This window comes from Cyprinodon tularosa, unplaced genomic scaffold, assembly GCF_016077235.1.
Source record: "Cyprinodon tularosa strain WSP-4 unplaced genomic scaffold, ASM1607723v1 ctg34, whole genome shotgun sequence".
Lineage (NCBI taxonomy): Eukaryota > Metazoa > Chordata > Actinopteri > Cyprinodontiformes > Cyprinodontidae > Cyprinodon > Cyprinodon tularosa.
Window position 1 is genome coordinate 866,015 of NW_024039052.1, and position 14,059 is coordinate 880,073.

General features: G+C 32.7%; 1 protein-coding gene and 1 pseudogene across 1 annotated transcript in view; both read left to right on the plus strand.

Annotated features, from left to right (window-relative positions):
• LOC119789505 (cell adhesion molecule 2-like) overlaps positions 1-14,059 on the plus strand; it is a 192,142-nt gene that overhangs the window by 24,236 nt on the left and 153,847 nt on the right.
• LOC119789529 lies at positions 400-518 on the plus strand (annotated as a pseudogene).

The window sequence follows — 14,059 nt, forward strand, 5'->3', positions numbered from 1 at the left end:
TTGAATCTTTATTCAATTATATAACAACTGCAATTCATTGATTTTCTCACTTTTATGTGTTAGGTTATCTCGATCCTTGAAGTTCACTTTATAAGAAGAAATATTTGCAAAGCTCAGAGTCCTTTTTGTTAATGTGCTATGATTGAAATTGTTAAATTTGTTTGTAAATCTTTAGAAGGTCAAAACATTGAGTGTGTTAATCATTGCTGTTCAGATGAAGAAGGACAGAGATTCAGCAAAACCTTAGAAATACCCTACATGTAAACTCACTCACTCCTACACATAATCAGAGATTAAACATATTTATTTTCATAAAACTGATTAAAATCATGGTGTAGGAAACAATGGGAAAAAATATTAAATACGTTGGCTGAAAACTTCATTAGGGATCAAACTATGGCTTACGGCAGTACCGTCCTGAAAATGTCCAATCTCATCTGATCTCGGAAGCTAAGCAGGGTTGTGCCTGGTTAGTACTTGGATAAGAGACCGCCTGGGAATACCTGGTGCTGTAAGCTTGGGCTGCTCAGTGAGTTCAATTCTTGTCTTTCTGCATGGAGTTTACATGTTTTCCCTGAGCTTGTGTGGGTTTTCTCCAGGTACTCCGGCTTCCTCCCACTGTCCAAAAGGATGACTGTTAGTTTAATGGACTTTTCTAAATTCTCCTTAGGTGTGTGTATGCACGTGAATGATGTATTTGTCCTGTTTGTCTCTTTGTTGCCCTGCGATGGACTGGCGACCTGTCCAGGGTGTACCCCGCCTCTCGCCTGTAGACAGCTGGAGACAGACACTCGCACCCTCGCAACCCCACTTGGACGGAAAATGGATGGATCAGACTATAAGGATAAAACTTGAAGCTTTTATTTAGCCTTTTTTCATTTACAGTTTAACAGACGAACTTGATCTGCATCTAAAGTCAATGATATTCATGTAAATTCTTCATTCCTTGCTTGTACTCTCTAAATTCATACACCATGCTGAGTTAAGTGTAGCAGCAGTAGGTCGGCAGGGCGCTGAGTTGAACATCATGAAACTACACTAGATTAATCAGTCAAGTTCAGAGGGGAGACGCACATCTTTTCATTTCCTATTAAGTTATTACCTTTATATTGGATATTAATCTTAATTTTTAGTTCCATCTGTGTTGATCTGATTCCACTATTTATTTTTTTTAATTTACATTTTAAATGAGGAGCGAATCAATTCGCTTTTTACTGTCAAAAACTTTTGTTATCGTGGCACTTTTCCTGTTATTATGTATGAACCGCTGTTGATCAACACATAATTGAGCAAATCATTATAAACTGATTAGGCACTTTGTATGATAAATGCCTTCTGTGTATTCCATTCTGATCCTCTTAAATGCTTAGTCATTTGCACATAATCTCCAAAGTGCGGTTTTATTTTCATATGAAAATCTTCCATTTTATGTTCTTAAGCTGTGAATAAAAAGGCACATCTTTTCTCCAAAAATATATATTTTTTAAATTGAAGTAAAAAAAGAACTCTGATCAAATCTTTTCTAATAAAGGACAATCATTCTTGCATCTTTAATAAGTTTCTTTCTTTACATGCATGTTATCGTTTAATATTAAACTAACATCATAAGCTGTATCCAAATCCTAGTTGAAGCTAATGATTCTGATTGTTTTAATTCTTCTGATTATGCACTAGTAGCTCTGTGCATATCAATGTTTTTCATGTATATTTCAAAAGATCAGTTTCCATTTTAAGACTGCATGAATTATATTGTCTGTAATTCCATGGTGGTAAGAATAATGTGTTTTCTTTATTGAATCAATTGTGCACAGAACTTTTTGGATAAACTTTTAGTTGTAGTTGTTCACCTGATCTGCACTTCAGCTTGAGGGGATTTTATTTTAAGGTTTACACAACTGCTCCTTCCCAGTCCTATAGTCTTAAGTCTATATTTTAAGAACAGACATCCTTCACTTGCCTTTCCAGGCATATATTTTCCAGAATGTACTTCTTGGTTTAATACCTATTTGTTCTTGTTTTTCTCTTTTCTACAGATGTAGTTTAGAGTGACATCAACAGACATTTTTTTATTATTATTTTTTTAATATAACAAACCAAATAATAAATACATTGGTTCGGAACAGAACGTTGTTTTAGGCTGTATTTCATTTATACTGGTCTACTGTAAATGACAGACATAAAGGATTTTTCATCATTGATATTTATAGAGAAGGTTAGGAAAATTTGGCAAATGACATGAACAAAATCCATTTGTTATTAATGATTTCCTACAGAGTGATATAAAACAAATGTGACTAATATACATATTTGGTCATCCACCAAAATGATGTCATAAAAAAAGCTAATATATATTAACAAATGCCTGCCGGTGGGTCAGGTCCATTATAAATAAACATGGTTAAATTTACAGAAAGCATTTTAAGCTTGAAATTATGCACTAGTAGCTCTGTGCATATCAATGTTTTTCAAGATCAGATGATGCAAACATGTTTAAACTATACTACCACTATTTTGAATTGCAGTGTCAGATAACTTTGCTTATGTTTTTTTTTTTTTTTTTTTCTTGTGGGATGTTTTGCTTTCTCATTAATTCATGATTAGGCAGCTTAATCAGCATATAGCTCCTTAATCAACAGTTTGATTAAGCTGCTTAACACTCCAGCTTATAGTAGAGAAGTGTCCCTCTTCTTGGTGCCCTGCTTTCATACCAATACTACTCAATGCTCTGTTGACTCTTAAACAAAAGAAGGCTGTAGTTGATGTGTGCAACTATTTGTGAATTACAATAGAAAAAAGTATAGCGATTTTCCCTAGCTTCAAATTTAAAAGGTCAGAACTGTTTCTGTGGAACTTAAGAATAAATATAGAACATGAAAATAAATAAAAAGATACCTGTGGTGCTGCTAGCTTCAGATATAATTGATCAAGCAAGGTAGAATTCATTCTGTCTTGATATGAGGTCTGACGTTTTTAAAACATACTACAGTGTGTTAAAAAAAAAAGTTTAAAGCAATTGTGTAACTTTTAACAGATGTTGCACAAGCAGTACAGGGTTCTCATTAGGATTAGATGTGGGTGTAGCAGCAGGGGGGGTGTGTGTGCAATAAATCCTTTCACATCAGTTGAAATCATGATTTTTGATTAGTGTTTTGTTTAACTGTTTAAAGTGATGACCAAAGAATAAAGCCAAACCATATTTCGATATAAACTTTAACCCTTAAATAAGGTCTGCCCTAACAGCCAAACTAAGCAAACTTGCCTAGTTTGGCTGTGATACATTTAGAGGCTAAATCCTTTCATGTACTAACATCCCACAGGAAGCCATGTGGTTTTATCCGGCATATTTTCTAATGACATTAATCAGATGTCTATCGCAATTTATAATTAAATTGATTTATATATAGGGGGTGCTAAAGCAAGACATTTTAATTATTTGGAAACGTTGCTTCAAAGGTTGTGCTTTCTCACTGCTGATGGAGCAGGAAAGCTACTCAAGTCTGTGTCGATGACAGTCTAAAGGGCGTAAGGCTGTCAGGTAGTCCATGTTTTCCTAGCCTAGACTCAAAGTCTTCCAACAGAGAGGTTTACCACATATATGTGCAAATAAGGAAGCAGATGAGTTTAACAACACAGAATCCAATCGTTACGCTCATTAAAATTTGAACCAATTTCTAAAACAGGCATTGAACCTTAATTCTAACATAGCGATGAAAACTGCTCTGGCCAAAACTCTATATACAGAAAGGTTTGTAAAGTACAAAAGAAAAAAATAATATTAAAGCAATACTTTAACTTTCAGCCCATGACCTTTAACTTCCATGTTTAGCACCCCTCAAAGCAATAGCAACAGCACTGTGAAAAAATTAAATCGTCTCCCTCCATGTTTTGAAGATTGATAGCAGACCACTTTGGAGCAACAGATTGAAAAGACGAGTGGGTTACTTGTAAAGACGAGACTGCATACACCCCTCTGAAAGAAATCCTATGTCAGACAACCAAAACCATCTGATAAGGTGTCGTGTCTCTTTTGTTGCCTTACAAAAACTTATAGCTTAGTTAGCGCTTGTATTTTAGGGGAGCTCAGACTGCCTTAAAGCAGCAATCTAGTTCATTTGACTCATTCAGCGTTGGATCCAACCCTCTCAGGTAATAGGGGATTTTTTTGAGAGGTGCAGCCTGCAGCGAGCATCAATATCTCTAAACCTTTGCATATTGGCCTAAAAAATAAGTTGATTAATCTAATGCTTAGGTCAAAATTCACACAGCAGTGCTTTCACCAGATAATTGGCAAAAGTTTTATTTTTAGCATTTTTTGAAGAGTTGTTTGTAGAAAGGAGATCAGTATGTGAGAAGAAAAAAAGAGGGAAAGGAAGTATACTGTATGTCAATCAGAGTAGAGCAGCCAAGTTTTCAGAGGAGAGTACTCACTATTGCTGTCGAATTTTGTGCTTTCTTACTTCATCAGCGGAAGTTCTTATGAGCTGTGTGACTCAAATCAGTAGGAAAGTTACTTTCTTGACAGTTTTGTATAAAGCACTCTCCTGTGTACAACCTGAAGTTTTTTGTAGAAAGAAACATTTCTTTATGGGCACATGACAGAACACTTCCAGGCATAACAAGCAGCAGAAACTATTTTTCGAAGGTATTCAGAAAGCTCCTTTGTTGTTTTCATAATCTGATATTATGTGTTTTCAAATCTAGATTATGCCAACTAAATACTACAGTTTAATAGATCCATCTTATGATTAAACAGGTATATGTAATTTAAATTTTTGTGGTTAGTCTTTAATGATAATAGTAGAATTGTTCCTTATAGTTTGCTCAATTTTTCCTTCATGCACGGTACAATTTCATTTAAATATATATATCCTTTACCTTATAAAAAAAAAAAAAAGTCAGCGTGGAGGTTTCTCTTTTTCATATTGTTTTTGATCACATCACTTATGTCATTTATTGTATGATGGATTTGAACTACCTATCTCATTTGGAATCAGTTTCAGAATAATAATGCCTACATTTGAAAAAAAAAAAAAAGCTAAAATCAGATATTAACATGTGTCAAGACTTTCAATAAACGGCAATTTTTTTTTTTTTATCAGTATTTAATCTGAAGGGGCCTTGTTCTCTTAGTCTGTCCAAAAAGTTTTACAGGACTTTTATATGCTTGTTTTTGTTCAGTAGTTACATAAATATATTCACTTGTAATTTAAGTGTTATGCTTATTGAAAGGATTTTTTATTAAAATAAAACTCAACTAGGGTTGTGATTTTAATTTCTGCATTAATTTAAATTATTATAATTAATTTATAAATTATTACTGTGTAAATAATTTACTATAGTAAAATTGAGGTGATCAAATATTATTTGTTTATTAAGAGAATTGTATTAGGTATATAAGAACTAATTAACATACTTGTGGTAGACTGCAGTCAGAGCAACTTCTCATATAAACTATGCATTTTGATTCAGTGTTAAGTGTTTCTAGATCTCATTACTTTTGCATGACAATATTTGTGTTATTGTCTTTTTCTTGGAGTTGGAGGTAAGGGTTTATGCATATGGTTGATTATAAACTGGTAATTTCTTAGACTTGTTTTTTTTCTCTTTTATGACCTAAGGTGTTGAAAAAGAACACAGGGTCAGTGTAAGTGGATATCAGTCTGAAATTTAAATAGGAATTTAAATCAACGAGGAAAAAAACCAATGAGTTTGATTAGTAACTGTTTTCACTTAGTTTATGTTGCAAACATGTCCAGCAGTTACTTTTTTTTAAATACAATGATCATTATTAGGACTCTTAAAATAATGTTCATTGATTTTTAGTTGGTTGCTATTAAAAATCTTTTCTTTCTGAGCCATGTATTAAAATATCATTTTTCCTGCATTTGGTTATATAAGTAAAAAAAAAAAAGGTACTGGTTAAATAGAATAACCATTCAAATCTGTATTAAGAGTCACAGAAAACCTTGAAGTATTATCAGTTTACATTCTCATTACTGTCACTGCTCTAGACTATAAGAGTTTTCATCTGCTTATCAAAGTGCAAATTATCAAGCATGACATAAACAGGAATAATTAGACCATCAATCAAGTAAATTAGTTATGGATTATCTTTCTGCAATTGAACCCTTTTTGTTACATAGCTTCAAAGGGACACTTAACCAAAGATGTTTTAACTGAGATGGCATAGCCTTTCATTTTCTTTCTTGCCTTTTTATAGTTCTCCATAAATGCAATGAGTTCAGCTTTACCAACACAGTTGGCCTACCTGGGTGCTGTTATTTTGAAAGTGGCTGGTCTTATGTTTTGCTAGATAAGAAAGAAAAACAGCAACAAAAAAAAGTTTTTTTGAAATTTAAATAATCTGGATATTAGAGCTTTTTCTAAAGCAAATTAAACAGGACAGTAATTTGCACATTGGAAAAATGTATTATGTAATACAGCTGAAAAACTCAATGTACAGTAATGTGAAACTCACTATTAACAGAATGTTACACTTTCAGCTTTTTCACCTTTTTTCGTTACATTACAATGCCTTTTTCCCCCCCGTTTAAGCATCTTGTTAACTATGATCTAAATTTGATGGTACAGTATTTAGTCCAAATCATACAGCGGAAACAATGGACATACAGATGTTAATATTATCACAATAATATTTATCGGCAAAGTTTTTTTTCTCCAGTTTGGCATTTCCAGAAAACAAAAACAAACTCTGTGTAGCCATGCTTGAGAGACTTAAATGAAACTGACATCCTGTATCAGTGGAGATCCAAACAGAAGTTCTTCCAATGTATGGAGGTGATTGGCACTAAGTCACATGTGGGCCTTCGGCTATACCTGAATGAGCTCTCAGACAGGTTTTCAGACTCTCTTTCTAAAAGATAGCAGAAAGTGTCTGTTCTGATGTCTTGAGGTGCAGAGCTGTGGAAGAGGTGGGGAAGCTGTCCATCCTCGGTACACACCCAAAAGGATGTGACTGTTGCTTGAAAATCACTTGAACACATCGTAATGAGACAAAAGATAAACAAGCTTGTACAGCTTTGATAGTTCACGATGTATTAGAATAATATACAATATGTCAACATTTAACAATGCATCACAATATGTTGTTTTTGTATTTTTTATTATATATGATATAATATAACACAATGAAATTGGTTATAAACAAAAAGTGAGAATGGTTTAGTAGGGGATATTGCATGAATGTTGCAATTTTTTTTTCTCCAGAAAAGAACCTGCTGCACGTTCTCAGCTGGACCCTTCTCCATGACCAGTAGGACAGAAGACACGTTCAAGATCATTTTACATTTACTGACAAAAAAAAAAAAAAAAAGGTGTGTTTTTTAATATGAAAGTAGATTTTTTTTTGTGGTGTATTTTCTCCATATACTCCTGATATTTGCATAAAATAATTAAAACTTATTTAGATTAAATCATTGTTTGTTTTACTTCAAAGTTACACGGTTATACTGGGCTAAAATCTGTGGCTGTAATGCTGGGTGTAATAGTCCGGGACACATAAAGGCTGCACTGCTGATTCTTACACATTCCAACTGTGAATCTGAATACTGGGGGACGGAGCGGATTTTTGGATTGTTCTTTTTTTTTGTCCATTAACATTGATATTTTTCTTAAAAAAAGTTAAATAAATATTTACATTTCTCTCTACTTTTAAAAATGAGTTATCAAAAAAGTTCATTTTTTTCTCTGTTTCAAAATGTTCAGAATTTTTTATTTGGACATTTGATAACTGCATTTAAAAAAAGTTTCCAGATTTCATAGTTTCATTTTAATTTCTGATGTACGTCTATTTGCACTTTTCAGAGCCCTAAGTTGCAGTTAAGTTTTATAAATGATACAAATTGTCAGAATAATACCTTTATATGCTAATTGCAAATAATACCTTTGACTTAAAACACATGGTAATATAAACAATCGTGTTCTTGTCATGCTTTAGTTATTGAACCTTAACCAAGGACTGACCTAATTGATCCTGGTGATAATTCTAAAAAAAGAAAAAATTATTTGTAATATAATGACAAAAATCTGTCACATGCATTCATATTTGAATGATATGAGGAATTAGACAAATGTAAGCATAATATATAAACACATGGAATATGTACAGTTGGCCCCATCATCCCTAAGTAATTAAAAAAAAAAGTTAAATCATGAAGTGGTGCAAGCACCCCTAGTTTCTCCTACTGCATGATAAAATACAATACAGAATGATTTGTTATGATATGAGACATGCCAAACATTGTACTTTCCATTAAACACAATACAGTGCAAACAATACCATGTGTTGCAGTTTAATATAGTATGATAAATGGAAATGCTGTAGGAAATGATGCTGCATAATATGTGACACCTGTCAGGTGTCTGGTATAAATTCATCAGTCGGTCATTGGGCACACCCTAGTTTTTAATTCAGCCCTGTATAAAAGGAAGTGGTGCTGTATTGCAAATGAGGGAGAGATATTGGGCCTCTATGACCTGGATGACTGAGAACCTTCATCAGCAAATCAAGTCTTTGTGTCCTTTTTCGTCTTTTTTTGTCAAAATCCGAGAGCCAGCTTGTTACAAATATATTCACAAAGGACGCAATTTGATTACACTGATATAATAATTTACAGTCAATGCACTATGGTGAGATCGAGTACATTTGATTCATACAACATTGTTTTTGTTTGTTTTTTCTTGTTAACATAAAAAAGCTTAGTGCTTTCATTGGTGGAATATCTGTAGGGAAAGTTACTGTCACCCACGGTCACTTTTACTTATCAGAATTAAATGTTGGTGCTTCTATGGAAATACAAACCACTTGTTATGTTAAATTAGTCTCAAATGTTTTTTAGCAGATGATACTAATATCCTTAGTTCTGGTAAAGATTTAAAAACCTTATTGGAGACAATAGAAAAATAATTAAGTTTTGGTTTTATTCAACAAATTAACCTTAAATTTAAAGAAAACAAAATTTATAATCACAAATCCTGCTATTAATATGCACACAAAATTGAAAATAAATGACACAGATATCGAAAGAGTAAGAGATGTAAGATTTCTTGGGTAACAATACAAAATAAGTTAAGTTGGAAACCACATATTGATTACATCAGATCAAATTTAAAGGCCTCTTAAATCAAAAAACATTATATCTTTTGTATTGTTCATTAGTTTCACCTTACAGTACCTGATGTACTTTATTGAAGTGTGGGGAAACACCTCTAAAACAAATTTAAACCCATTTTTCATAATTCAAAAGAGAGCTATTCGAATTTTAATAAAGTAGATTATAGAGAGCATACAAACCAACTTTTTGTACATTTAAAAACATTAAAATCATGAAACATTAAACATTAAAAAATGTTTTGATTAGGGACAGTGCTTATGACCTCAGATGGTAGAAAATGTTCAGAAAACCAAAAACACGAACAAATGTAAAACAACATTGTATTTCATTTATTGGGGTTGATGTATGGAACAAATTAGATCAGGAGCCAAAAGATTGTATGACATTAACAAGGTTTAAAAACATAATTAAGAATAATATGATAAAAAAGTATGAAACATGTGAATGCAATTAAGAGCAGTAAGATATTGGGTGTGTTACCTTTTTTTTTTTTTCTTTTTCCTAAAAAAATATTATTATTGTAGAATAATTTTTTTCTAAAATCTGCATTGGTATGTATTATAAATGGTAGCCATCTTTTTATCTTTTGCTTTCTAGTCCAATGTAAATTGGCTTTGGAGGGAGGGCATTTTTTTGCTTTTTACTTCTGCCAATTCACCCTTTTTTCAGACTGTTTTAATTTATGTTATATGGACATATATAGTCTTTATTATATACTTGTATGTCTGAAATAAATAAAATAAAAAATTCTTGCTAATGAAAGAAATACCTCATATCAGTGAGGTAACTCTAATTTGTAAAACGATTATGTTAACTGTTTTTTTTGTTTGTTTGTTTTTTTACGATGAATAAATAAAATAGGTTTGGGAACTGGGAGTTAAGGTTTGGGTACTGGGAGTTAAGGTCAAAGACATCCTATACAAAGCCCCATACTTGAAAAGAGCCTTGCCTTCTTCTTGTCTAAGGTGTAAAAACCTGCTGTTGTGCATTATTTGTTGCAGAGAAACATACAAAATATCCTTTAATTCTTGAGCTCTATGGCATCATCTATGAAACTATTGAAAAAGAATAAAGGAGTGCTTTTTTTTTATAAATTGTTTTTACATTTCCAAATGTAATTTAAAACTGAAATAAAAGCAGGACTTTTTGACAACCCAGTCATGGCGAAGAAAACAGCCTAATGCCTTTTTCCTAGAGCTTTATTTGAGAAGAATAACTCTACAAAAGAGATATTTTTCTGAATGTCCACATGACAATTTATTTTAGAGCAATCCTCTTAATGAAAGTCTGATTACACTACAGGGAAAATAACATTTCATGTTGGACGTTCTTGTCTATCAGTGCAAATTTCGTGGTGCGACCTATTTTCTGTTTATTCCTGCATTCATTGTATCATGTAGTCATTGTGGAGTAAAGTCTCTGCAGTACTGGCTGCCTTGTGTTCCAGTTGTGTGTGTACGTTTGTGAAGGAGCATGAAGAGAAGGCTCATGCTGGGGATATCTGTCACTCCACTACTCCAAAGAGCTTATCACAGAGGGAACACTTTCTGCCTCACCAGTTAAATAAATTTGGTTTCTTTCTATGCAGCGTGTCTATATAATACAGATTTTTTCAAAGATGACTCTGGGGAAAATGCAACTTTACAATGTCTTGCAAAAGTAACCCCAACCATTAAACAATTTATTATTACTTTTAGTCAAGTTACTGCAAAACCTTTAATGTATATTATTAGGATTTGTTGTGAAAGACTTACGCAATGTAGCTGATAACTGTGATCTCAGTCAGTTTCCACTCTAGAAGTGAACAAAATACTGAAATCATACCTCTTCAACTGTCTATGGGTTAAGAATGTATACTGTGGGTTAGGGCACATAGAGTACATAGTTTTCTTTGGTTTGAAGGACGCGTTCTGCAATGCTATTTAAAAACGTGAAAATAAAACATATCTAAACCTTTAATGAATTAACCATTCTGTGCAAAATACTTTTTTTTTTTTTAGCAATAATAACTTATCCTTAACCCAGCGGTGAAAAGTTACAAAGTACATTTACTTGATCACTATACTTAACTACTTTTTTTGAGTATCTTCACTTTATGTTATATAGACATATACAGTCTTTGTTATATACTTGTATGTCTGAAATAAATAAAATAAAAAAATCCTTGCTAATGAAAGAAATGCCTCATATCAGTGAGGTAACTCTAATTTGTAAAATGATTATGTCCACTACATTTTTAAGTCAAATATTGTACTTTCTATTCCGCCACATTTCGAGAAAACTGCTAGTTACTTGTTGGTAAGGCAGCAGCCTTTAGGATTGAATTTGGACAGCACAGTTTTAGAGATTTAATGGCCTTCCACAATTGTGAGAAACTCAGGTCAGACATTATTAGAAGTTTGTACATTTTATTAAGGTGTTACTGTAGTTGTTGCGTTTAGTTGAATTGAGTTTCTTTGTGGTAATAGATTCACCCTTAAAACTCTATTCAATAGTGAATTAGAGGAATCAAGACACTCTTGTTTTTCTTTTTGGTATGTTTTTAAAATAAATAAGAATAGAAATAGCTTTGCTTAATTTTTGTGGCATTTTTATGCTGAAGTTCTTTACACTTGGTGTAGAATCTGTAACAAGATTGGGTCTACACATCAATATATCAGGTGTTTTCTGAAAGTTACAAGGTTCTTTAAAAATCCCTCTGAAAATGATAAAGACATGTACTGATATTTGAAAATGTAATTACTATTTTTCTATGCTTAAGCACTATTAAATGCATGTACTTTTGAATACTTAGTATTTTCAAAAGTGAGTATGTTAATACTTGAGTCGATGTTTGACCGAGTAACCTTTTCTTGCAGTTGAGTAAGTTTTGACCATAAGTCTAATTACTTTTACTCAAGTAGCACAGTTGAGTACTTCTTCCACCACTGCTTTAACTGGGCATAAGCCTAATATATATATGTGCAGTTTTATGTGGTTTTATTCTACACAGTATCCATCTGGAAAGGCTCCTGTGGAAAGTGTTCGCAAAAGGGAGGGATCTTTCAGTATAATTCTGCAAGCTAATAGGGTAATTCCCCAAGTGGCACCTGCCTCCCATGTGAGCTTTTAGCCCAGGGGTGCTCAAGTCCAGTCCTCAAGAGCTACCATCCTGTAACTTTTAGATGCATCTCTTCTCTAGCACACCTGAATTGAAAGGCTCAATCCTCTCATTTAGCCTAGCAGAGGCATCGTAAGGAGCCACTCATTTGATTCAAGTGTGTTAAAAATGGGGTGCATCAAAAAGTTGCAGGAAAGTAGCTCTTGAGGACTGGATTTGAGCACCCCTGTTTTAGCCAATCACAGCAGCAGTAGCAGCTGTTGTTACATATCAAATTTGCACATATGTGTGTTTTTTTAATATTTACCTACCCATTGTATGTGACGTGTTACATCATCCACGCCAATTCCAACAATTGTGCACATGGAAGAAAGCATGTCTCTTCATTTAGAGTTTTGCCATCATCACTAAGGCTTGATAATCTCTAGTCTATCTCACCAATTTCATTGCAGGAGTCTGGCCCATAATGCAGCAATGCTGTTCTGTAACCCTAAGATTGCAGGAGCAGATCGATGTTTTTATAATGCTATTTCTTAAGTCACAAAAGAGCTGTTTTATCGTTTAAAGTTTAACAACTAGCTGCATTAGGAGCTTTTCTTTTCATAGAAAAAAATGTTTTTGCACCACATCCAAAGTTATCTTATTGGCTTTAAACTTTTAGTCCTGCCTTTGAAGCAGTCTGGCTAACCTGGCTTACTAGGCTAATGATAATAGCACAAACATGAAGAGGAGACACAGCACACAGGACTCCTTTAGTAGTTTTTCTTCATTTCCAGGTCAAAAAAAAAAAAAAAAAAAAAAAAAATGGTAAGGACAAAAGGATTTTCTTGGTCTCAATATGTCATTATAGGTTGCTGTTTTTTTCCCCTTGATAAATTAAACAAGTATTTTAAAACTACCTTATGTAATGGGTTAAGTTATTATTATATATAAAACATTTGTCAAACAAAGCAGAAAAGATAACCCACAAATAAATCTCTAAGGTGAAAAATATTTCTTCACACTTTATCACTTTTTATTTTTCTGTCACATAAAAGTTTTATAACTTTATTGAATTTCTTAGATGAAAACCAGGGAAAATGACACGAGATGTATGAATAGTTTTGAAAAACCCAATAAAGTTATTAAATATCAGACGTAAAATATTAGAAAATGGAATTTAATTTGAATTTGTTTCACATTATTTTGCATTAGGTGCTTTGAACTGAAATGGATAAATCTGTTAACTCAACAGCACTCTTTTGCATATTTAACAAGTTGAAACTTTTGGAACCATTTATTACTCTAATTACTCAACTAGATAAATCTTCTTTTTTAACTTTTCTTTTACCTCCAGTAGAATTATGACACAGCTATGGATGAAATGCTTTTTATGTGTTGGTTCAGCGTTCTCACAGTAGGCATTAATGTCAAACACACGATGAAGCAGATGGCAAAATGATGCCTCCAGTTAAAGTCCTTTAAAGACATCTGTTAATTGTTTCTGAAGAACAAAACTTGATGCAGTATGCAGACACAGTTATCCGATGTAAATTTTTTAATTTTAGATTTTAGATTTTAATTTTAGACGAGTTGTACTTTCTGATCTGTATTAATAATTCATCTTGTCTTGTACAATAGACATGAACTGTTACTTATGTGTTGGCAACCCAGTATAACAGTGGTTTATAATTTAATTCATAGAACAGTTTTCTATTATTTATTCACCAGAAAAAGGCATTGCCAGAAATTAATAACTTTTACAGCTTCTCAACTTTTTCCTTCCTTTATAGATTTCCTTGGAAGCAATCAAACACTGGAAAATGAATTATGTTTTAACTATGAA